Below are 21977 nucleotides of genomic sequence, written 5' to 3'. Positions count from 1 at the left end.
TCAAAACCAGCAACTTGGAAAACCTGTTCTCTTTCCTCCAGGCTCTGGAATTTTTAGACCAACTGGCCTAATGTATAACTCCTGAGTTCCCCTTACCTTTTGGTTTGCTGTGTAACCTCAAGGTTAACATTTAGTGTCTCATCCTCAAGAGGAATGGAAAATCTTGCTCTCTTCCTTCTCCAGAGGCATGTTCAGTGGAAGGTTTAGATTTTATGCATATTTATGTGCCACTTACACTCTTTCCGTGAGGGTGCCTGCATTTTCTGATAGGCCTTCAGCAGATGGACACCAGGGTACTGGAAACTCCCACACACAGAACTTTGTGCATGCATGCATGTGTGTGTGTGTGCATGTGCATGTGTGCGTGCAAGAGAGAGGGCAAGGGAGAAGGAGAAAGCTGTACTTGGGTCAACTCAGAAGCCCAATATCAACCCTCAGTATCTGTGGAGTGAGTGTTCTTTTTTCCATTTTTCTGACTGGGGGAGGGTTTCTGTAATTCAGAGACACTAATGTGATCAGGGTTTTTCTCCAGAAAGCAGGGAAGTGGGGATTTGGGCTCCTTTCAGCCTCAGGACAAAACCCATGCTTTTGTCATGCCTCCATGTCAAATGACTCAGGGTAACATTCTGACTGTGGCACTCATTAGCTGTGCGTCCTTAGGCAAGTTTTTTAATTTCTCTGAAGCTCAATTGCTATATATGTGTGTGTATATATATTTATATATATTTCTTTTTAGGGCTGCACCCACAATATATGGAAGTTCCCAGTCTAGGGGTCAAATCTAAGTCACCCGTGCTGCAGCTCACAGCAATGTCAGATCCTTAACCCACTGAACGAGGCCAGGGATCGAACCCACAGCCTCATGGACACTAGTTGGATTCCTAACCCACTGAGCCACAACAGGAACTCCCTCAATTACCTTATATTAAAATAGGAATAATAATGACACAAAATGAAGTTATTAAGAGGGAGGAATTCCCGTTGTGGCTCAGTGGAAACAAATCTGACAGGTACCCATGAGGACGCAGGTTCGATCCCTGGCCTCACTCAGTGGGTTAAGGATCTGGCGTTATGGTGAGCTGTGGTGTAGGTCACAGATGTGGCTTGGATCCTTGTATCTCACATAGCTGTGGCTGTGTGTAGGCTGGCGGCTACAGCTCCAATTCGACCCCTGGCCTGGGAACCTCCATAGGCCACGGGTACAGCCCTAGAAAGAGAGAGAGAGAAAAGAAAAGAAAAATAAGTTATTGAGAGAATTAGAACTCAAACCTTTTTTTTTTTTTTTTTTTTTTTTGGTTGTGAACAATGGAAGTAGACTCTAGGGTAACTTTGGGGAAGGGTCAAGGAAATTTATTGGAAGAATATGGATTTGCTAATACAATGGAATGCAAAGTAAACACAGGTGTTGGGAAGGCTGAGAACCAGGGCAGCTGAGGGGATAGAGAGAGCAGACAACAGTTTCCTTCTTTAGGGTGTTCACGCCTGGGTGAATCAGCTCCGGTTATTTTCAGTTCCTGCATCTCTCTGCTCAACACTCAAATTCCAGGGAGAGAAGTCAGCTTGGTCTTGGCTGCTTCCAGAGTAGGGTGCCCCACTGACCTGCCCACCAGGGCTGCAGGGGTGGTGGAAAGACAGGTTCCACAAAAGATGCAGGGACTAGTACCCAGTGAGAGGGTCCAGCAAATTGCCGTGCCTTAGCTCTCTCAGGGGTTGGGCTGTCAGCTTGGAGCAGGTGGTGGTGCCCCTGTAGGAGGAGGCCCTGAGAACCCAAGGGAGGCTCTGCTGGCTCACTGTCTCCTGTCCCTACTCCCTCCTGTCCCCACTCCTTCCATAGGATGCTCATGGTCAACAATTCAAGATCATAAGGAAATAAAGCCACTTCTCTGCTAGACAGAGTTGGGACATCTGGCCCTGCAGCTAAGACTACTGTAGGATTCTGTCTTCAAGATTTTGCTGGGACCACTCTCTAGTCGCACCATACTACTGTGTCTAGGCTGGGTTTCCAAGAGAGTGAGCTTTGGCTAAAGCACTGTGGTCATGGGGATGCCAGGACCCAAATGCCATAAATCTAGAGGAGACACAGTTGTTCTTCTCATTCCCTTTTACTTTTTGGGGAGGGGTGGGGAGAGCTATAGTGTTAAAATTGTACAATTTTTTAATTACAGAAGTATGTTCTATAGTCCATTCTTCCCCAAAATGAAAGAGCATAAAAACCAAAAAAAAAAAAAAAAAAAAAAGACAATCTCAAACCCGACCCATTCCTCTCCTCACTGAGAGATTAACATGTTAGTATTTCTTTTCTTTTTTTTTTGTCCTTTTGCCATTTCTTGGGCCACTCCCTCGGCATATGGAGGTTCCCAGGCTAGGGGTCGAATCGGAGCTGTAGCCACCGGCCTACGCCAGAGCCACAGCAACGCGGGATCCGAGCCGTGTCTGCAACCTACACCACAGCTCACGGCAACACTGGATCGTTAACCCACTGAGCAAGGGCAGGGATCAAACCCGCAACTTCATGGTTCCTAGTCAGATTCGTTAACCGCTGCGCCACGACGGGAACGCCTAGTATTTCTCCTTTCAAATTCCCTTTCTTTCCCTCCAACCTCCCCCCCTTGTAGGGCAGTGAGATGGTCCTGAAAAGCTCTGTTTGTCTGCATGTGGAGATCAGGACAAGTTAAAGAGGTTCAACTCTTTTTAAAATTTTTATTTATTTATTTGGCCACACCTGTGGCATATGGAAGTTTCTGGGCCAGGGATTGAATCCAAGCCACAGTTGTGACCTATGCCACAGCTGCAGCAACACCAGATCCTTAACCCACTGCACTACAGCAGGAACTGCCAAGAAGTTCATGGAACACCTTTTTCTCTCTCTTTTCTGAGGGACCATCAAATGGCCCTTCTGTCTTCACTTCCCTGACCTCTTGGATGCAGCCTTCTCAGTCTCACAAGCGAGCACTTTCCACTCGGCAAAGATACTTTTCTATCCATGTCTCACTCTCCCTGCCCTGTTGTCAGCTCCTTGAGGGCAGACCTTATGTCCTGTTGACCTTGGGATGCTCTGTGTCCCGACAGTTGCCTTGTCTGTCACAGACAACTGTGATGATTGAATGAGAAGGAATCAGAGGTTAAAATCAAATAGAAGTTGAGTGATCTCAAATGGAGGATTTGGGGTCCTGTGTGTGCCCTTATAGGCACCAGGCAAAGGAAGATTTGACATTTTTTCCTTTCCCATAAAAGACTGATTCAGTTGGATGTGTTTTCCTCTTAAACCAAAAATGCTGATTTGTGTGCCAGTGGTTTCAAGTTTGTCAGCTCTACTCCAAGGCTTTTTTTCAGAGCATCTTCTGTCATTATCCAACTTCCTGAACATGCTATATCACATGCTTTCTCCTCCCTCCACTCCTTTTTTATTCTTTTTCACAACTGAAAACAGCTGTGGGGTTCCTGTCACAGCACAGCGGAAACGAATCCAACTAGGAATCATGAGGTTGCAGGTTTGATCCCTGGCCTCGCTCAGTGGGTTAAGGGTCCAGCGTTGCCGTGAGTTGTGGTGTAGGCCGCAGGTGCAGCTCAGATCTGGCGTTGCTATGAATGTGGTGTAGGTCAGCAGCTGTAGCTCAATCAAGACGGGTCTATCGAAAATATCTTTAGTCACCAAAGTCAGTGCAAAATAAAATCTAGAACCACTACAATGCATTACTACATCTAGACCCCTAGCCTGGGAACCTCTTTTTTAGGTGTAGCCCTAAAAAGACGGGGGCAAAAAAAAAAAAAAAGAGTCCTGCAGAAGAGAAAAAAATATATATATATTTCTGTGCACATTACACCTATACATGAATGTGTTTGTTTGTATATTTATTTTGGCAAACTTTGTTGGTTTTGTTGTTTTATTTTTGTTTTCATTTTGGCTGTGCCCACAGCCTGTGAAATTTCCGAGACCAGGGATCCAACCCATTCCACAGCAGCAACCCAAGCTGAGGCAGGGACAAAGCTGGATCCTTAATCCTCTGTGCCATAAGAGAACTCCTACTTGGCAGGTTTTTATAAGTTGTGGATGTACATGAAAATATATGTCCAGAAAATCCTGTTGACAAAATTTTTTGTGTTTCCTAGAGACTTTCAAACACTTGGTCTGGCTTGACAAAGGGTCTTCTTGCAAGTTACATCAGGACTCTAGGAAACTCTGTTTTGATGATGATTGCAATGTAGTGGTTCTAGATTTTATTTTGCATTGACTTTGGTGACTAAAGATATTTTCCATAGACCCATCTTGATTTTGCTTGCTTGTGCTCATACAGAGTTTCTGGCTACTACAGAATGTATGTACCAATGGGTTAGAGGGGACACCTCTCAAATTCTTGTCATTGTGCTATGAAAAATTGATGTGGAAGTAGATTTGCAATTTTGCCAAGTTGCATTTAAATTTCCTTTTTCCTGCAAGGGTGAAACTTGCAAACCAATCAGGATTTAATTAGTTAAAATAGTTCTAAAATTTTTTTTTACATTTTTAAAATTGTGGTTCATTTACATTGTTGTGCCAATTTTTGCTGAACAGCCAAGTGACCCAGTCATGCGTATATACTTTCTCTTTCTCATATTATCTTCCATCATGTTCTATTGCAAAAGATTGGATATAGTTCCCTATGCTATAGAGTAGGACCTCATTGGTTATGCATTATAAATGTAATAAGAGGTCTAAATTTTTACCTTGTTATGAGACATTAGCCTAGAGATAAACCCTAGAACCCAGGGTGTCTTCCAGTTCTGGGGCATGCCAATCCATGATCCTCTTAGCTTTTCTCTGGAAGACTGGGGTGGTTTAAAATCAGTCTTCACTGTAGAAGAGCAGCAGGGACAGCAAGCTTTTTAGATCCTTTTGTCTACAGTAGGTCTAGGTGATGGTGATTACAGCCCAGGAATCAAATTGTACCACCCCATCCTGTCCCTCTTGTCTCTTTCATCCTATAGATGGAAAGGGCTTCTGAGCTTGTCCAGGGAATCCTGACCTTTAGGCTCCACTTAGCTTGGTTTTTTCCTGTAGGTACATTGGAGCTGAACACCCCTGCGGCAATGATGAACTGAATTAGTGGCAGTAATGGGTGTGATGTTGGAAATGCTTGGATTGAATGGACTGATGGATTCCTATTGGACTATGGAATCCATCCACAGGCTGTGTTTCAATCAGCATTATTTGCTTGTGACAGAAAGTTGACTAAAACTGATTTAAGTTAAAAAAAAAAAAAAAAGGAATATGTTGTTTCATGTAACTGGCTTCCCATGAGGCTGGATTCAGGGCTCACAGATTTGAGCAAACCCAGCTCCTCTCTGTTTCTCAATTCCACTCCTTCTGGTGCAGGCTCTATCTCACGGCCCAAGATGGCTGCCAGCAGCTCACAGAGCTACCTGCATCGCATGTGAAGTCCAGAGAGGGGTTATGATCAATCCTGACCAAACCCCACTGGAAATGGAGGGAGGAGGGGTAAATTCTTCAATGGAAAATTAGGCTACTTATGACTGGAGGGGAGGATATCCTGTGGAGGCAACCACAAAACAAAAACAAAGCCAAGGATGGAGAAAGCTAGGAGTGGAGAGTAATGTTGGGTGGATTAGCCAGCCACTCAGTATGAAGATGGACACCTTGGACTTGTCCCTGTCACAGAATTGGGTATTTTGAAGAAATGCAAATGATTTTTTTTTTTTTTTTGTCTTTTTGCTATTTTCTTTGGGCTGCTTCCGCGGCATATGGAGGTTCCCCGGCTAGGGGTCGAATCGGAGCTGTAGCCATTGGCCTACACCAGAGCCACAGCAACGCGGGATCCGAGCCACGTCTGCAACCTACACCACAGCTCACGGCAACGCCGGATCGTTAACCCACTGAGCAAGGGCAGGGACCGAACCTGCAACCTCATGGTTCCTAGTCGGATTCGTTAACCACTGTGCCACGACGGGAACTCCCAAATGATTTTTAATATTAGCCAGTGCTAAATATAGCTCAGAGGACTGAGCTCCTTTTATAGCTAAAAAAGTCTCTGAGTAAGGTTTTGTCACCCATTTCAAAGTTGTAATTTATGGATTATGTGCTGCTTTGAGCCATCTGTCCGCTACCTTCTTTACTGGTTCAGGTGAGACACTGAGTTTGTCTGTCAATAATTTGAGCAGATTCTACTCTGATTTTTACATAATTTCTCAGGGATTTTGGAGAAGAGTGGTTAAGTGGTGGACAAGGGGAAACTTACTTTGCTATAAAATTCCAGGGGACTTGGAAGGAAAGATACATATTTATCACTTGGGTGGATACAAATACACTGTGATGATTGAAACAACAAGATAATGTTTTTCATCTGTCACATAGCAGGGATTACAAAATAAATGTCCAGGATTGGTGAGGGTTCAGAGAAATACATCATATATTGCTGGTGGCAATCTAATAGGTGTAAATTTCCTGAAAGAGCATTTGGCAAAATATGTGAGACATTTTAAATGCAAATGTTTTGACCAAGCATTTCTATTTCTAGAGATAATTAGGAAATAATCATAAAATATGTAAATATTTGCATATATGGATAATCCTTGAAGTTATATATAATAATGAAAAATTAGAAATAATCTTTTTTTGTGTGTGTCTTTTTAGGGCCAAATTTTCAGCATATGGTGGTTCCTAGGCTAGGAATCAGAGCTTTAGCCACTAGCCTACACCATAGCCACAGATCTGAGCCATGTCTTTGACCTACACCACAGCTCACAGTGACGCTGGATCCTTAACCCACTGAGCGAGGCCAAAGATCGAACCTGTGTCCTTGTGGATACTAGTCAGATTCGTTTCTGCTGAGCCACCACTGGAACTCGGGAAATAATCTTAATGAGGAAAAATAGAATCTTGGCTAAATAAGGTAGAATCATATGATGCAGCCATTTAAAATAACGGGTTTTTTTGTTTGTTTGTTTTTTGTTTTTGTCTTTTTAGGGCCACACCTGTGGCATATGGAGGTTCCCAGGCTAGGGGGTCTAATCAGAGCTACAGCTGCCCGCCTACACCACAGCCACAGCAATGCCAGATTCGAGCCATGTCTGCAACCTGCACCACAGCTCACCGCAATGCTGGATCCTTAACTGGCTGATCGAGGCCAGGGATTGAACCCGCAACCTCATGGTTCCTAGTTGGATTCATTTCCACTGCACCATGCAAGGAACTCCCTAAAATAATGTTTTAATCAACTATAATAAAATTTTTAAATAAAATTATGTTTTAGAATAATCTATAGCGGCATGTGAAAATTCCTAGTCTTAAGGAGAAAAGTAGATTGCATTTTAATCAATTTTTTTAAAGAAAGGATACGTACGAAAAAGAAGATACATACTATGTACCCACAAAAAAGTATAGGAAGAAACACAACAAAATTGTAACAGTGCTGTGCTGGTAAGATAATGGCTAAATTTTATTTTATTTATTTACTTCTGTACTTTATTAAAAAATTTAAAATAATGAACATGTATTACTTTGGAAATCAGAAAGTTTTTTTGGAGTTCACATTGTGGCTTAGCAAGTTAAGAACTCAACATAGTGTCCATGATGATGTGGGTTCTATCCCTGTTCTTGCTTAGAGGGGCTCAGTTGGTTAAGGAGCTGGTGTTGCCCCAGGCTGCAGTGTAGGTCACAGACGTGGCTCAGATCCAGCATTGCTGTGGCTGTAGGCTGGCAGCTGCAGCTCTCAGAGAACTTCTAAATGCCGCAGGTGTGGCCGTGAAAAGACAATTAAAAAAAAAAGTTTTTTTCTTAAAGACCACACCGCAATTCTTCCAACAGCCAAATCAAAGATTGACGTTATCCTCCCTACTGTTTGGTCATGTCCAGTTATTTCTGGGTATCTTCCATCTTTTCCCCAATGCTGCCCTCTCCCAGAACTCAGTGCCCTTGTAGGGTTAGCTGGGGATGGAATATCATCATTCACCTCTGAGGAGCTGATCTGATCCACCCCTCACCAAGGGGGTTTGATGGTTTTCACCCTCCTCCAGTCAGTACATACAGGCTTCACGTGGGATGCATCAGGATAACCTCTCACAACCTGACAGTCCTTTGCTCATAGCAGATGCCCAATAAATGCCTGAACACATAAATTAAGTACCCAGAGAAGCAGAGACGGTTCAGAGCTCTCTGGGGATGAGCTAGGGGAGTGAAAACTAACTGAATGGACTAGGGCTGGCTCAGGCAAAGAGCATCTTAGAAGTATTGCTTCAGAATGGTGTGCTCAGACTTCTTAATCCATATTAAATGTTTAGTGGCTCCCACACCATTTTGCTAGTGTACCCATCCTTGTGAGGATCTCAGCAGTTTAAAAAGAATGAAATCAGGGCGCTCCCGTCTTGGCTCAGCAGAAACAAATCTAACATCCATGAGGATGCAGGTTCAATCCCTGGCCTCGCTCAGTGGGTTAAGGATCCAGCGTTGCCATGAGCTGTAATGTAGGTGGCAGACATGGCTCGGATATGGCATTGCTGTGGCTGTGGCGTAGGCCAGCAGCTTGCAGCTCCAATTCGACCACTAGCCTGGGAACCTAAATATGCTGTGGGTGCAATCCTAAAAAGACAAAAGAAAAAAAAAAAAAAGAAAAGAAAAAAGAAATCAGGAGTTCCTAGTCAGGTTCCAATAATGAACCTGACTAGTATCCATGAGGACGTGGGTTCAATCCCTGGCCCCACTCAGTAGGTTAAGGATCTGGTGTTGCCACAAGCTGTGGTGTAGGTCACAGAAGCGGCTTGGATCCTACGTTGCTGTGCCTGTGGCATAGGCTGGCAGCTGTAGCTCCAGTTCGACCTCTAGCCTGAGAACTTCCATATGCTGCAGGTGTGGCCCTAAAAAAACACACAAAAAACAAAACAAATCCTTAGCCCAGCTTATTTTTTCGAGATTCTGTCACAACTGTCAGTGGAGCAGATATTTCACTAAATGGCAAATCAGAAATTTCCCTGAATCTGCAGGCAGCAACCCTACAAGAAGTCCCTCCCTCAGGCTTCCTCACGGGTGGGGCTGATTCTCCAGGCACAGCAGGCAGTGGGGGCAGTTTTCGCTGCTCTTTGCTATTGAATCTGCCAGATGTGTCAAGGACATAATCTCTTGATGAAATATAAACAATAGACCAGTAAAGTGAAAATACATGGTGCCTCTCAGTTGTTTTCAGACTTCTCCATTGACTGGTTTTGCTCACTGTGAACACCTGCTGTACCAGGCTCCTCCAGTCCATAGTATGGGCTTTGCTATTTTGTATTTGTTCCCTGTTGCTTATAATGGTTCTCTACTTGTTACATATAAAAAGGCTGTGTTCACCCAGGGTGCAGGGCTGCAAGAGAATCCACAACTTGGAAAACTAGACTCCTTATTCACCAGCTTTATTACAGCAGCCAAATGCATCAGCCTATCTGAGCTCGGATTGTAACAGACTGCTCCTAACCCTCCTGACGTGATTGTTTCCAGGCTGAAATTAAAAGGATAGAGAGCAATATAAAACATAATGTAGGTGTATCACATCTTTTGTTTGGAATGCAGTTGGTTCCTAGGAAAGAGGAGAGGGCGTTGTGTTGTGGGGCTGTGAAACGAGGCACTAGAGTTAGATCTGCCCTGTGTGTGTGCACTTGGGCAAGTCAGCCTCTCTGATAGTACTTCATGGAGTTGATCTGAGGGCGAGTTGAAACCATACATGCAGAGCACTTCCAGACAGTATGTAGCACATGGTAAGGGTTGAATAAATGTAAGCGGTAGCTGCTGCTGCTGTTGATACTGCTGTAAATGAAGGAGAGAAGTAAATATGTTAATAAAAATTGCACAGTGGGGGCAGAAAATCAGGGCTTGGGAGAACAAAGTAGAAGTGGGAATTCTATTAAGCTAGCCGCTTTTGTTCACCAGTTTGGGAAGGCTTCATGGAGGAACTGGACTTTCTAGAACTCTTTGCATAATAGTCAAGATGAATTGTCTGGCTGGGGTGTGAAGTTATTAGAAAGGGTACCTCAGGAGTTCATGCTATGGCGCAATGGGTTAAGAGTCTGACTGCACAACTGAGGCATGTAAGTTAGAGGTACCAGAGCTGGGGTGATAACTGGGAACATGTGCTTATTTCAACAAAGAACTGGAGAGAAAAATGGTTTGATCTGTTGCTTCCTATTTCTCCCAGAAAATGGGACTTCAGAAGGAAAAAGTAAGGAGATATCTTGGCCCACATGGAAATGATAAAGCCCTGATTATGAGGTAGGATAGTAATGACTATCTTAATAGATATCATTGATTTAGAACTTTCTGTTCCTAAGTTTCATTCCCTTTTAAAATCCTCATTTGTGTTCATCAGAAATAGACTCAGTATTTAGGGGTTAAATACTATAGCTTCCCATTTACTTCCTATATAGGTGAATTTAAACTACATAGCTCTTGGATAAAGATGTTAAGAGATGGAATAAAGTGGATAAATTTGAAATACATTGGTAGGATCAAAGGGGTTATTTTACTTGTTCCCTGTTGAATGAATATCCTACAAGTCGTTATAGGATACCAATAAAACACTTGTCATCCATGAAACACTTATATCACTTATATTTTAGTGACTTTACAAATAGATGTTGTCCTATTATACTTGTTTAAAGTTCATATAAATTCCTTCTGTGTGTGTCATCATTATTAGACAAGTTACTGAGACCATCATTAATGCCAAGTTATTATGGTATAAGGAAAAATTTAAAAGCACCTTAAAAAAAAAAAAAGAATCCAACTACAGCAGTTTGCCTTAGCTGTGGCTTGGATTCAATCCCTGACCTGGGAACTTCCATATGCCATAGGTGCAGCCAGAAAGAAAAAGAAACAAAGAAAAAAAAAGAAAGGGAAAAAGAAAGGGTACCTCAAACACCTTATACAGTTTGGAAAAGGGTTGAATGGGTGTAGGGTGAGCAGATGATGGGAGGTTGAAGAGTTCTGAAAAAAGAAGTGGAGTTGGCCTGAAGCTTTGTACTAAAATGTAGGCCTGCTGCCTGCTCTAGAACAGAGCAGATGGGACCCTTACAAGATGTTTCAAAGTCCTGAATTTGACAGGCAGTGAGACTGAGAGCCTAATTGGCCTTGCAGGGTTGAAGCGCTGCTGATTTGAGATAGTGACTTTGGCAACTCTGATGAGGCCTGAGCAGCAAGACTTGTTGCTGAAGGCAGGGATTCTGGACAATTCAACAGGCGAATGAATTATTAATTGAAGCTTTGTGTGATTATGTGGAGGATGAGAAAGGAACAGGAGATGGATGACTCTTGGAAGAGTAGAAATTGTTGGCGAGGGTGTGGATCTCCACATATAAGAAAGCTCTGCTTTAAGAGGGGGAGGGACCTAGAAAAATACTGATTTTTTCTTGACAAAAGGTGGTGTTGATACTGTTTGTATTTCCGTTGAAAGAAAGCCTGCCCATTTCAACCCAAGTTCTTTAGGATGCCCCAAACTGAAAAACATATGTAAATACTGCTAATCCCACACAAAGGATCATAGGCTCGCAAAATATGAGAAGGACCATGAGAGATCAATACTAGTCCAATACCCTCTAGGATTAGGTTGAGGTAAGGGAGGCTGAGACGGAGTAACCTACTCGGGCACACACAGATATCTGGTTCAATTCTCTCTATATTTTCTTTTAGATCGCCAAACCAAAAACTTGAGGATCCCCTCATTTCTTTGTTCCCTCTTTGGATAGGATCAGAAAGAAAATTCTAGTGTTGTGTGGCAGCTCCTGGGAGCAACGAATACGTGCCCTTTAATCGCATTCTCTCTCCTCCCCATCTGGCTGGCTTTGATGTGCCTACCGTGCTTTTTCATTGGTCATTTCGCAAGGCTCCGCGCCCCCTTCCAAGGTTTCCAGCCAATCAGCTACTCCTTACCCCCTCGGGGCGGGCTTTGAGGAATGTACCAATGGGCCTGCAGGGGGGTAGAGAGGAGGAAGGGCGTGGTAGCGGCCCCTTTCTCTACCTTCGGCATGGAAACATGAGCTTCTGGGCAAAGTCGGAGCCTGCGGGTAGCGACGGCGTCCCCGAGGACAGGAGGCAGAGTGGGTTCCGGAGGCTCACAGAGGTTCGCGCCCCGAGGCCGGTCCCTGTGGTCGCGCCCCGGGGGCCGCAGCCCCGCCCTCCCATGTGCCCGCCCCGCCCGGCGGCCGCGCTGCTGCCTCAGCCGCCGCCGCGGTGCTGCCCGCGAGGCACGCAGAGCACTGAGGCGCGGACCCCGGGCTGAGGTACCAGCCGGAGTGGGGTTGCCGCGGGTTGGGGCGCCGGACGCCGCGCCCGAAGGGCCGAGGCGTGGGACTGCGTGCTGCGGCCGGGACGCCGGCGCACCGCGGCATGAGGCGGAGGTGAGAAGTGCTCCGAACCCGGCTGGGACCCGCGCGGCCGGGCGCCTCCCTCTGGCCGCCGCAGCTCCTGAGCGGACTGCCGGCCCGGGTCCAGGTCCAGGGCGGCGGGCGGGAGGCTGGGCGCGCTTGCCGGGGACGCCGTCCGAGGCCGGGCACGAGGGGACCCCGCCGGCTGCCAGCGTGTCGGCGAGTGGAAGCGCCGCCGATGAGCCGCGCTGGGGAGGGCGGGTGCCGTGGAGCTTGACCCCTCCCCGCCGTGATCGTCCAGTCCGTTTTGTCCCCCCCTTCCTCCTCTGACCCCCGTGTCCCTGTGTGCCCTTGTCCCCTCTTCTCATTCTCCGTGTGCACCATCTCCCCGCCTCCCCCATGTCCCCCATCCCCTCGTCTCCCCATGTCCCTCTACGCCCCCGCGCACGGACTACCCTTGTCTCCCAACTTCCCTCCAGACTCGTTCAGCGAAAGCCTCTTATAAAACAAACTGCATCTTGAGGTTTAAGGGGGCTGTTTAACGCAAGCATCAGTTACGGTAAACATAAGCGTTTCGGGCCGAGAAATGGAGGCGAATTGCGAGCAGTGTTTTCTTCAAGGTTTCCCACCTTTTCTTTTTCTGGAATGTGGCTGGAGAGATGGCGTTTAAACTTTCAAGTCCTATCTGACAGCTTGTAAGGGTCGTTTGTAAAGGTCGTTTGGATTGTACCCCTGGGGTGAGGGTGAGTTGGGTTTTTGAGTGAGCTGGATGTTGCCCTTCAATTGCTGAGCAAGCAGGAAGGCCTCTGCCCCCTCATTACCTGGCCACACAGGTGCCAGTTTTTTGTGGTGGTGGTTCTTCTGTTAGGGGCCTTCAAGAGGAAATTATAAATTTAGCATTTGATTGTCTGACGGACTAGGTCAGAAATTTGGCTCAGGTTGTTGCAGTCCTACAATGAATTCTTCTTGAGCTCCAGGTTGTAGGAAAATTTTAATTTTTTTGATGATATATTAAATGTCATGAATTAATTCCAAAGTTATAGGAAAAATATAGTTTAGGTGTTTTTCTTTCAAAGAATCTTTAGGAACTTGGATCTGGTTCCTAGCAAGCCTCCTTTTTGTGTTCATAGCACTAACTTTAGAAATATCTAGAACTCTTGACTGCTGGATTGTGAGGGTCCCCCCACCCCACAGTGCCTCCATGTTTCAAGTGATGGCTGTTTCATGGTGTTTCTAGGTGTGGGAGAGAAAATGGGCTTCAAAGTAAGGAATATAAAGTACTTAATGCAATGCCTGGCACATAGTAGATGTTTAACAAATGTAAGTAATTTTTCTTTCCTGTTTGGAAGACCTGTGGGTGATGAAATTGGATGTGGTTTTGTTTGCATGCTCCCTTCTTAAGTTAGGAAGACCAGATCCACCATCCCCCCACTCCTCTTCCCATTCCAACCTCTAGGTCTCACCTCAAAAAAAAATTTTTTTTTAGTTACTCAAATGAATTTATCACATCTGTAGTTGTATAATGATCATAACAATCTGATTTCACAGGATTTCCATCCCACAGCCCAAACACATACCCCCACCCTCCAAACTGTCTCCTCCGGAGACCATAAGTTTTTCAATGTCTGTGAGTCAGCATCTGTTCTGCAAAGAAGTTCCGTCTGTCCTTTTTTCAGATTCTGCATGTCAGTGAAAGCATTTGATGTTGGTGTCTCATTGTATGGCTGACTTCACTTAGCATGATAATTTCTAGATCCATCCATGTTGCAAAAAATGCTGATATTTCGTTCTTTTTAATGGCTAAGTAATATTCCATTGTGTATATGAAACACATATTCTTGATCCACTCCTCTGTCGATGGACATTTAGGTTGTTTCCATGTTTTGGCTATTGTGAATAGTGCTGCAATGAACATTGGAGTACATGTGTCTTTGGGAGTCGTGGTTTTCTCTGGGTAGATGCCCAGGAGTGGGATTGCTGGATCAAGTGGTAGTTCTATGTTTAGTTTTCTGCGAAATCTCCATACTGCTTTCCACAGTAGTTGTACCAATTTACAATCCCACCAACAGTGTACTAGTGTTCCTTTTTCTTCACACCCTCTCCAGCACTTATTGTGTGTAGACTTTTTTGATGATGGCCATTCTGGCTGGTGTAAGGTGGTACCTCCGAGTGGTTTTGATTTGCATCTCTCTCTAATAATGAGTGATGTTGAACATCTTATCATGTGTTTCTCAGCCATCTGTATGTCTTCTTTGGAGAAGCGTCTGTTTAGATCTTCTACCCATCTTTTGATGGGGTTGTTTGTTTTTTTGGTATGGAGCTGCAGAAGTTGTTTATAAATTTTGGAGATGAATCCCTTGTCAGTCGATTCACTTGCAAAGATGTTCTCCCATTCTGTGGGTTGTCTTTTTGTGTTGTTTAGGGTTTCCTTTGCTGTGCAGAAACGTTGAAGTTTGATTAGGTCCCATTTGTTTATTTTTGTTTTTGTTGTCAATACTCTGAGAGGTGGATCTGTCACCTCAAAATTTTTATGGTAAGTTAAAAATGAAATTCAAACCTCTGGGCCTAGAAGTAAAACTCAAACAAGGAAAAATTCAGTTTGTCCTTCTGGCTCGTGTCTTGCATTTTTTTCAGAAGAATAATGTGCGCCTTGGAAGAGGTCTTGCACTTTCCTGCACAGGAGAATAAATGGCCAGAATCGACCCTTTCTTGGGTCTGTTGAACAGTCCTATGGGTAAGGATTTTGGTTGTTGTTGGCTTAATGTGTCCAAGTAGAACCATAAACCTTTCCTAATTTCTTCTGGCATTGGCATTTAAGAAATAGCCCTTTGGAGTTTCTGTGGTGGTGCATCAGAAATGAACCATGAGGTTGCTGGTTTGTTCCCTGGCCTAGCTCAGTGGGTTAAGGATCGGTGAGCTGTGGTGTAAATCGAAGATGCGGCTCAGATTCTGCATTGCTGTGGCATAGGCCTGCTGTTGTAGCTCCGATTTGACCCCTAGCCTGGGAGCCTTCATGTGCCTTGGGTGCGGCCCTAAAAAGTAAATATATAAATAAAAATAAAAAAGGTTACAATTCTCATTTAAAATTAAAATGAAATAAAAAAGAAACAGCCCTGGGTGGGTGAGGCTTGACCAGCATGCAAAGCATAGTCTTAGATTTGATGGGCTCTGCCTCTGAACTGGGCTTTGCAGGGAGCAGCCATGAACCTCCTCCTGCTGGTAGCGGGCTCCGTGTGAGCAGATTATAGGGCTATCAAACCTAATGTTCCTGAAAGAGTAAGAAACGCCACTGGTTTATTTATGTCCTGTAATAATTGGGTGTGATATTTTAACAATAATTGTGTTCTGGATTTACTTATTGCTTTTTCTTTGAAGAAGTGAAAGCTTTTTAATTGCCTATTATCTCATTGATTCTTACTTGTCTCTGAGGTCATCCAAGTTTAGTGCCGTACGCTTTTCCCACTTTATGGATGAAGAAATAGGGGTGATGTGATTTGTTCTAAGTTGGGACATGGTGCCTGAGTTGGAACTTCAATTGAGTTTTCTTTCTCATGAAATTTCACTAATAGGGGAAGAAGTCCTCTTTTTTGGAATCTGAAGGATTTCAAGATATTAGATTATTTGTAGGGGAAGAAATCCTCTTTTTTGGAACCTGAAGGACCTAAAGATACTAGACTATTTACTTTTTAACTTATTTTGTTTTGGCCACACCTGAGGCATATGGAAGTTCCCCGGCCACGGATTGAACTGTGCCACAGCAGCAACCCCAGCTGCTGCAGTGACAATGCAGAATCCTTAACCTGCTGTGCCCCAAGAGAACTCCCTGTTGTGCTTTTTGAGATGACTAGACAGCTAAGGCTAGCTAACATTTATTGGTGCCTATGTGTGGGGACCTGAGCCAGGCGCCTCATGTGCATCTCCTCCTTTATTTCCCACGACAGTGTACAAGGTAGGACTTAGAATTTTCCCTGATTTTACAAATGACGAACTAGGGTTTGGTGAGACCCAGGCCAAGACAGTGACAGACAGCTGGGCTGGTACTCAGAGCCGGGCTGGCTCTGAAGTGTGTGCTCCTAACCTCCATGCTTTAGTGGAGATAGGGGAGCAGATGTCAAAGTCCTAATACCTGTTGCTAATGCCTCCCTGGGTCTCATGGGCTGTGGTTGTACAGGGGCTTTATTTTTCATTGAAATAGATTAGTAGGAATTCTGGACTTTAACTGGGCCAGAAGCATTCTTTAGCCAGGTTATTACTTTAGTGGGAAAAATAGAGCTGAAAAAATAACTATATTTGGAGAGTGTGAAGTATGTAATGAGACCAGATGGGGAGAATAGGGACAGAACCAAAACGGTCGTGGACAGACGGAATTTGTGATATTCTAATTCAGGGGACCCCTTTAGTACCTAGGCTTTTTTTTTTTGGACCCCAGGCTTTTTAACTTAAGCTGCAGGTTGAAATTGTAAACCTGGAGGCATGGCACTTGTGCTGAAATCTCTGCGGTAAATAAGGCTCTCAGTTTCTACTTTAGATAGCACAGTTGAAAATCTGACTCCTTTTTGGTCTTTAGCTTCCACAAATAATGTGGTACATTGTGCAAATGGTGGGGACATTGTTTGGAAATTTACCTAAACTCTCTGTGGACTTCCCCTTCCCTTCAGCCTCGCATTCTGTCATCTTTGATTCTACTTTTCGGAATGCATCCCTGCCCCGTGGGGCTTAGCCACGTGTGGCTCGCTGTTTCCTTGGCGTTGGGCTTCAGCTGTCTTCAGGTGTAAAGGCTTAGCGTCATCGTTTTCAAGAAACTGGAGGGGGAGGACAGGGAAACTATCCTTTAAACCCTGCAGTTCACCAACTTTTTGTTCAGTGACAGGGTTTCACAGGGGAGAGAAAATTGCCGCAACTTAAGAGAAGGAAGTGGTGATAATCAGATTAGAGAAGGGAAAAGGAGGATTGTTTGTACCTTGGTGAGAGGTGGAAGAGGAAGGGCAGGGGCTTCTGCTGAGGGGTCAGTTCCTCGGCAGGAACAGCTTCTTCACCCTGCATCCCTCTGCAGTGCCTCCTCTGTGGGTGTCTGTCACAGAGGAGGAAAGAGCAAGCTAGAGTAGGTGTATGTGTGAACGAACCTCATTAGATGCAGAGCTCTATTTAATCGTGTATCTCGTGAAGGATACGGTCTGGCTAACTCTGGAGGGAGAGGAGCAGTGCTTGGGCCAGTGGTTAACTGGTAGCTTTTATTGATTTTTCTTTACTGTCATATGAAAGGCAAAGTGAAACTTTGGTGGGTCCCAGCTTTGTCCTGTCTCTTGCCCTGCCTCTTTTCTGTTGTTGATGTAAGCAAAGTATGAGGGAGGGTTGAGTCCTTTTGTCAGTATTGGAGCTTGGGAAGAGAGGGGGGTCAGGGCAGCCCAGAGGGAAGACTGAGAAGGATGGGCTGTGCTTACACTCCTAGTCCCTGCCACCACCCCCCCCTGCATTGTGACAACAAACCTTCAACTCCAGCTGCCTGGCTGCTGACAAAGTAACAAAGCCAACTTATCAAGGTCCCAACTATACTCCATCCTGTCTGCTCCTTCCTTCACCCACCTCCATCACCAAGCTGCCTTGTGATTGAGAATCCGTGGATTTGTGTGTAGAAGAGGAGAAGAAGCGGGGAGAGTAGTATGGTAATGATGTCAGCAGTAAGGTGTAGAGACAGTTGGTGGTGCTCCTGGCCCTGTTCTTAGTGACCGCATGCCTGAAGGCAAGAGGCCATCACAGCAGCCTGAGGGGTAGGTGCTGTGATGGTCCTTGTTTCCTGCGGAAGGAAGCTGAGGCACCCAGAGCTTGGTGACTCCTCCATTAGAAACTATGGAGTCAGGCTTCAGACTCAGGCATTTGGTTCTGGAGTTGTGCTCTCACAGACCAGTCAAGGACAGCTGGCTTGGGTGAATTTGCCCCTATCAAGGTTATCCTTGGGGGTCAGCCCTTCTCTTCCACCCTTCGGTCCACAGTTTCACATTGTTTCTCCCTTCACTTTTGAGTTATCTTTTTGAACAGCTGCAGGAGAGATGCATTTAGTTAACTTGTGTATTCTTATAAAACTAGGACAGAGTCAGAGGAAATATTTTGGAGTTTTCAGAGGCGGACTTCCCAGAAGGGACACTTAGGACAGAGTAAGAGTCTTTGGGGGCCTAGGGGCTGGACCACGTGATCTGGAAAGGTTTGCTTCATGAAAAGCTGAGGAAGCTCTTCTCCTTTCCTCCTCTACTTTTTTGCCTGGCATGAGCTTCTAATCCCCCCAACCCAGAACTCATGCAAATCCTATCATTGCCCTAGCTCAACTACTTTATGGATGATTTTTATTAAAAAAAAATTTTTTTTTTGACCAGGCCCATGGCATGTGGAAGTTCCCAGGCTAGGGACTGTACCCGAACCACGGCAGCAACCTGAGCCACTGCAGTGACAAGGCCGGATACTTAACCCACTGCACCACAAGAGAACTCCTGGATGCTTTTTATTTTATTCTTTTGGTTTTTTTAAAAGTTGAACTAGTGTGTGATCCTAACCACTGTTTGGAACAGAACCTTTTACCCAGTTTGGTCATGACTGGTTAGAGTCATTTTTTTCCCTGTGGAAAAGGAAAGGGAAGTATTTTAACTAGTGACATGGACATGTTTCAGTTTGTTTCCAAAGTAGACGGGCTTTTCTTAAAACCAGACTTTCAGAGTTAGGAAAAAAATCAACCTTCTGCCTTTGGCATTTTCAGCACCTTTAGGCAAGTGGGTACTGTGGGTGCTTAGGTAGGAATGGCTGTCACTTAGCGTTGCTGTGAGCCAGATACAATGCCAAGTGCTTTTTGTGCACTAGTTTCCTGCTTCACACCAGGGAGGATCGTTACAGAGAGGTTAAGGTCCTTGACCTTAAATAAGTTTCAGAGGCTGGATGACTCCAAATTCTGTGCGTTTAATCACCTCGCTGTAAGCTGACATGTTGAGGGAGCAAAAAGAAGAGGAAGCAAGGAAGAAAAGACAGTATGGGGTAGGGGAGAGAAATTCGTGAAATGGCAGCATGCTTGGGCTCTCAGGACTCCCTGGGACCAGAGACTCCTGGTCTTCACCACCCTCAGAGGGCCAGGGGCAGAGGGGCCAGAAACTGAGAGCTTTGGCTTCATATTAGGGCTTTCTCTCAGCACACGTTTATTGAGTAACTTATATTTAAGGCAAGTGTCAGACAATAAGGTGAGGTCTGCCTGCAAGGTGGAGGGTGAGGGCAACATAGATGCAGAAAACTGTAGTGTGTTGTGATTAGTGACTGAACTGGGCAGGGAGCCCCGACATGGAGTGGTAAGGAAATTTATACCAATGAGCAAATTATTTTTTTCTCCATTCAGTCTTATTAATTTTGTACATAGACTGAGAATTTCTAGAATTTACCCCCATGCTATTGTTTCAGGAATGTTTGTATATTTCCAAACAGGATCTCTTTGCTGCTACTCTAGAGGACCAGCCTAGCACCTCCGTTGCAGGAAAGGCTGGGACCACCTCCCCTTCCTGCAGGCTGCTCTCAGGCCCAGCACCATTGCCGACCTGTGGCTTGTGCTGCTTGCCTTGGATGTACCGGTACTCCATGCTACCAGGGTACCATTTCCCAGGTGCTCTAAGAGAGATGGAGCAGTTCTGGGCATGAAGGCCTTAACTGATGCTTTGGGAATTACATCAGACCATGTTACCTTTAAAGCTCCTTTCTAACTTTAGGACCCAGAGGCTGTGCCTATAGGGACCTCAGAATCGGTGGTAGCCTTGTAGTGGTGCCTGCCAGCCCTCCTACTCCTCTTTCCTTAAGTATCTCTTTGTCATGTGCTGTATTTGGAAGCTGATATATTGTGGAAAAGGCCTAATGGAACTTCTTGCTGGATATGCTCAGTGAGATAGAGTTTTTGTGGGTTTTTTTTTTTTTTTTTTTTTTTGGCTATACCTGTGGCATATGGACGTTCCCAGGCTAGGGGATGAATTGGAGCTACAGCTGTGGGCCTACACCACAGCTCACAGCAAAGCTGGATCCTTAACCTACTGAGTGAGGCCAGGGATCGAACCTTCGTCCTCGTGGATACTAGTTGGATTCATTACTGCTGAGCCACATTGGGAATTCTTTGTGTGTTTTATTTATTTTTATTTTTTTAAACTGGCATATGAAAGTTGCTGGACCAGGGATTGAATCCGAGCTGCAGCTGTGATCTGTGCTGCAGCAATGCTGGATCCTTTAACCCACTGTGCTGGCTGGGGATTGAACCTGCTTCTCTGCAGGGACACAGGCTGCTGCAGTCACATTCTTAACACTGTGCCACAGTGGGAACTTCTTGCTTTTGTTTTAATGTTTTATAAGACGTTTGGATTGCTATGATCAAGTCCATTCAAGTAGAAATTACTTATGTCTCCTGGAAATGATTAAGCATCTTCCCCTCTGCTCCCTGCTATTTTAATTGGGTTGACTCAGTTTGGTGATAACATTTAGGACCCTTTCACATGTTGCTAATGAAGCGTTCTCTCGGTGACCTCAGAGAAGCATGCATCAGCTTAAAGATATCCTTGCGTTAAGCAAAGTTGATGTGAGAAAATGTGGATTGACCTCCTAAATAAAGTTGTGTGTATCTGTATGTCTTGGTTTTAAATTTAATTCTTCACAGTAAAGGAGTTTGGCAACAGAATTTCTTCCTGAGGAATTGGGAATTTTTCTTTTCTATATGCAGCTTTCTCAGGTGGTCTGATCTTCTACCCGTGGTGAAGTGGCTGCCTGTCACTTTTACCTCCTTGAGCTCTCCATGCCCCACATAGGCGAAGCCTCATAGCTGCAGATGACACTGGGCTCTGCCTTTATAGGCTTCCAGGCCTGTAACCCAGGCTTGTTGGTGCAGCAGAAAGAGCCAGATGCTGTTCTGGCTGTGGGTCAGGGTGCGTCCTGGCAGCACCAGGCTGGCCAGCCTCTGCTCATGAAGTATTTGCTTGCACACTAGGCATCTGGACCAGATATCTCCACCTGTGCTGCTTTACTCAGCTCAGCATACAAGTGCTTTCCTCTCATGCTTTTCCCTGGCTGCTTCTGCAGGCTTTTGTGAGGCCCAGATGCTTGGGCATAGGCAACAGGCAGGAAAATCCAGTGTGGAATATAGGTTGTTTCCTGGTAGGAAAGGAAAGGAGGTCAAGGGATTTGGCTAAAAACTTTATATTAAGGTATGGGGAGGTGGGCGGGAACTGATTTATCAGGAGCATGCTTTATCAGTGGGCTTTATGACATGTTCTTCTTTAATCTTTACAATAACCTTACGAAGTTACATACATGATCCCCACTTTCCAGGCTGGGAAACATGAGGCTCGTTGAGGTTAGGTGGCTTGCCTGAGATCTCTTAGCTCTTGGAAGGTGGTGTCAGAATGTGCGAGCAGTCTCTGGTTTTGTGCTTTGTACCCAGGCCTCATGATCCTCATGCCCCGCTTCTCCACTCCCCAGTTTGGGGGTTCCCCAAATAATCTTACCTGAGAAAGAAGTCCAGAGGAAGAGGAAAGAGAGAAGGAATGTACTTTCTGGGACTCTATGTCACTGTAAAGAAAAAAATGCTGCTTGCCGTTCCAGCTCTACAAAGACCAGGACATCAGCCACTGCAGTTGCCTGTGGATGGTGCA

At 45.1% G+C, this 21977-nt stretch overlaps 1 protein-coding gene across 17 annotated transcripts in view; it reads left to right on the top strand.

Moving 5' to 3' along the window:
* MICAL3 (microtubule associated monooxygenase, calponin and LIM domain containing 3) overlaps window positions 1-21977 on the top strand; it is a 245086-nt gene that overhangs the window by 61325 nt on the left and 161784 nt on the right. For 13 of the 17 annotated variants that reach the window (XR_002344151.1, XR_002344152.1, XM_021092521.1 and 10 more), the window contains exon 1: window positions 12151-12357. The exons of 1 other annotated variant lie outside the window; for it this stretch is intronic. The gene's annotated coding sequence lies outside the window, so the exon portion shown is untranslated. Of the gene's footprint in view, window positions 1-12149; window positions 12358-21977 lie in introns of those variants that run through there. 3 more of the 17 variants (XR_002344153.1, XM_021092522.1, XM_021092511.1) reach the window with 2 other exon arrangements.

The sequence above is a fragment of the Sus scrofa genome, chromosome 5 (genome assembly GCF_000003025.6).
Source record: "Sus scrofa isolate TJ Tabasco breed Duroc chromosome 5, Sscrofa11.1, whole genome shotgun sequence".
NCBI classification, from domain to species: Eukaryota; Metazoa; Chordata; class Mammalia; order Artiodactyla; family Suidae; genus Sus; species Sus scrofa.
Note: the sequence above shows the minus strand (reverse complement) of the source record. Positions and strands in the feature narration are given on the sequence as shown.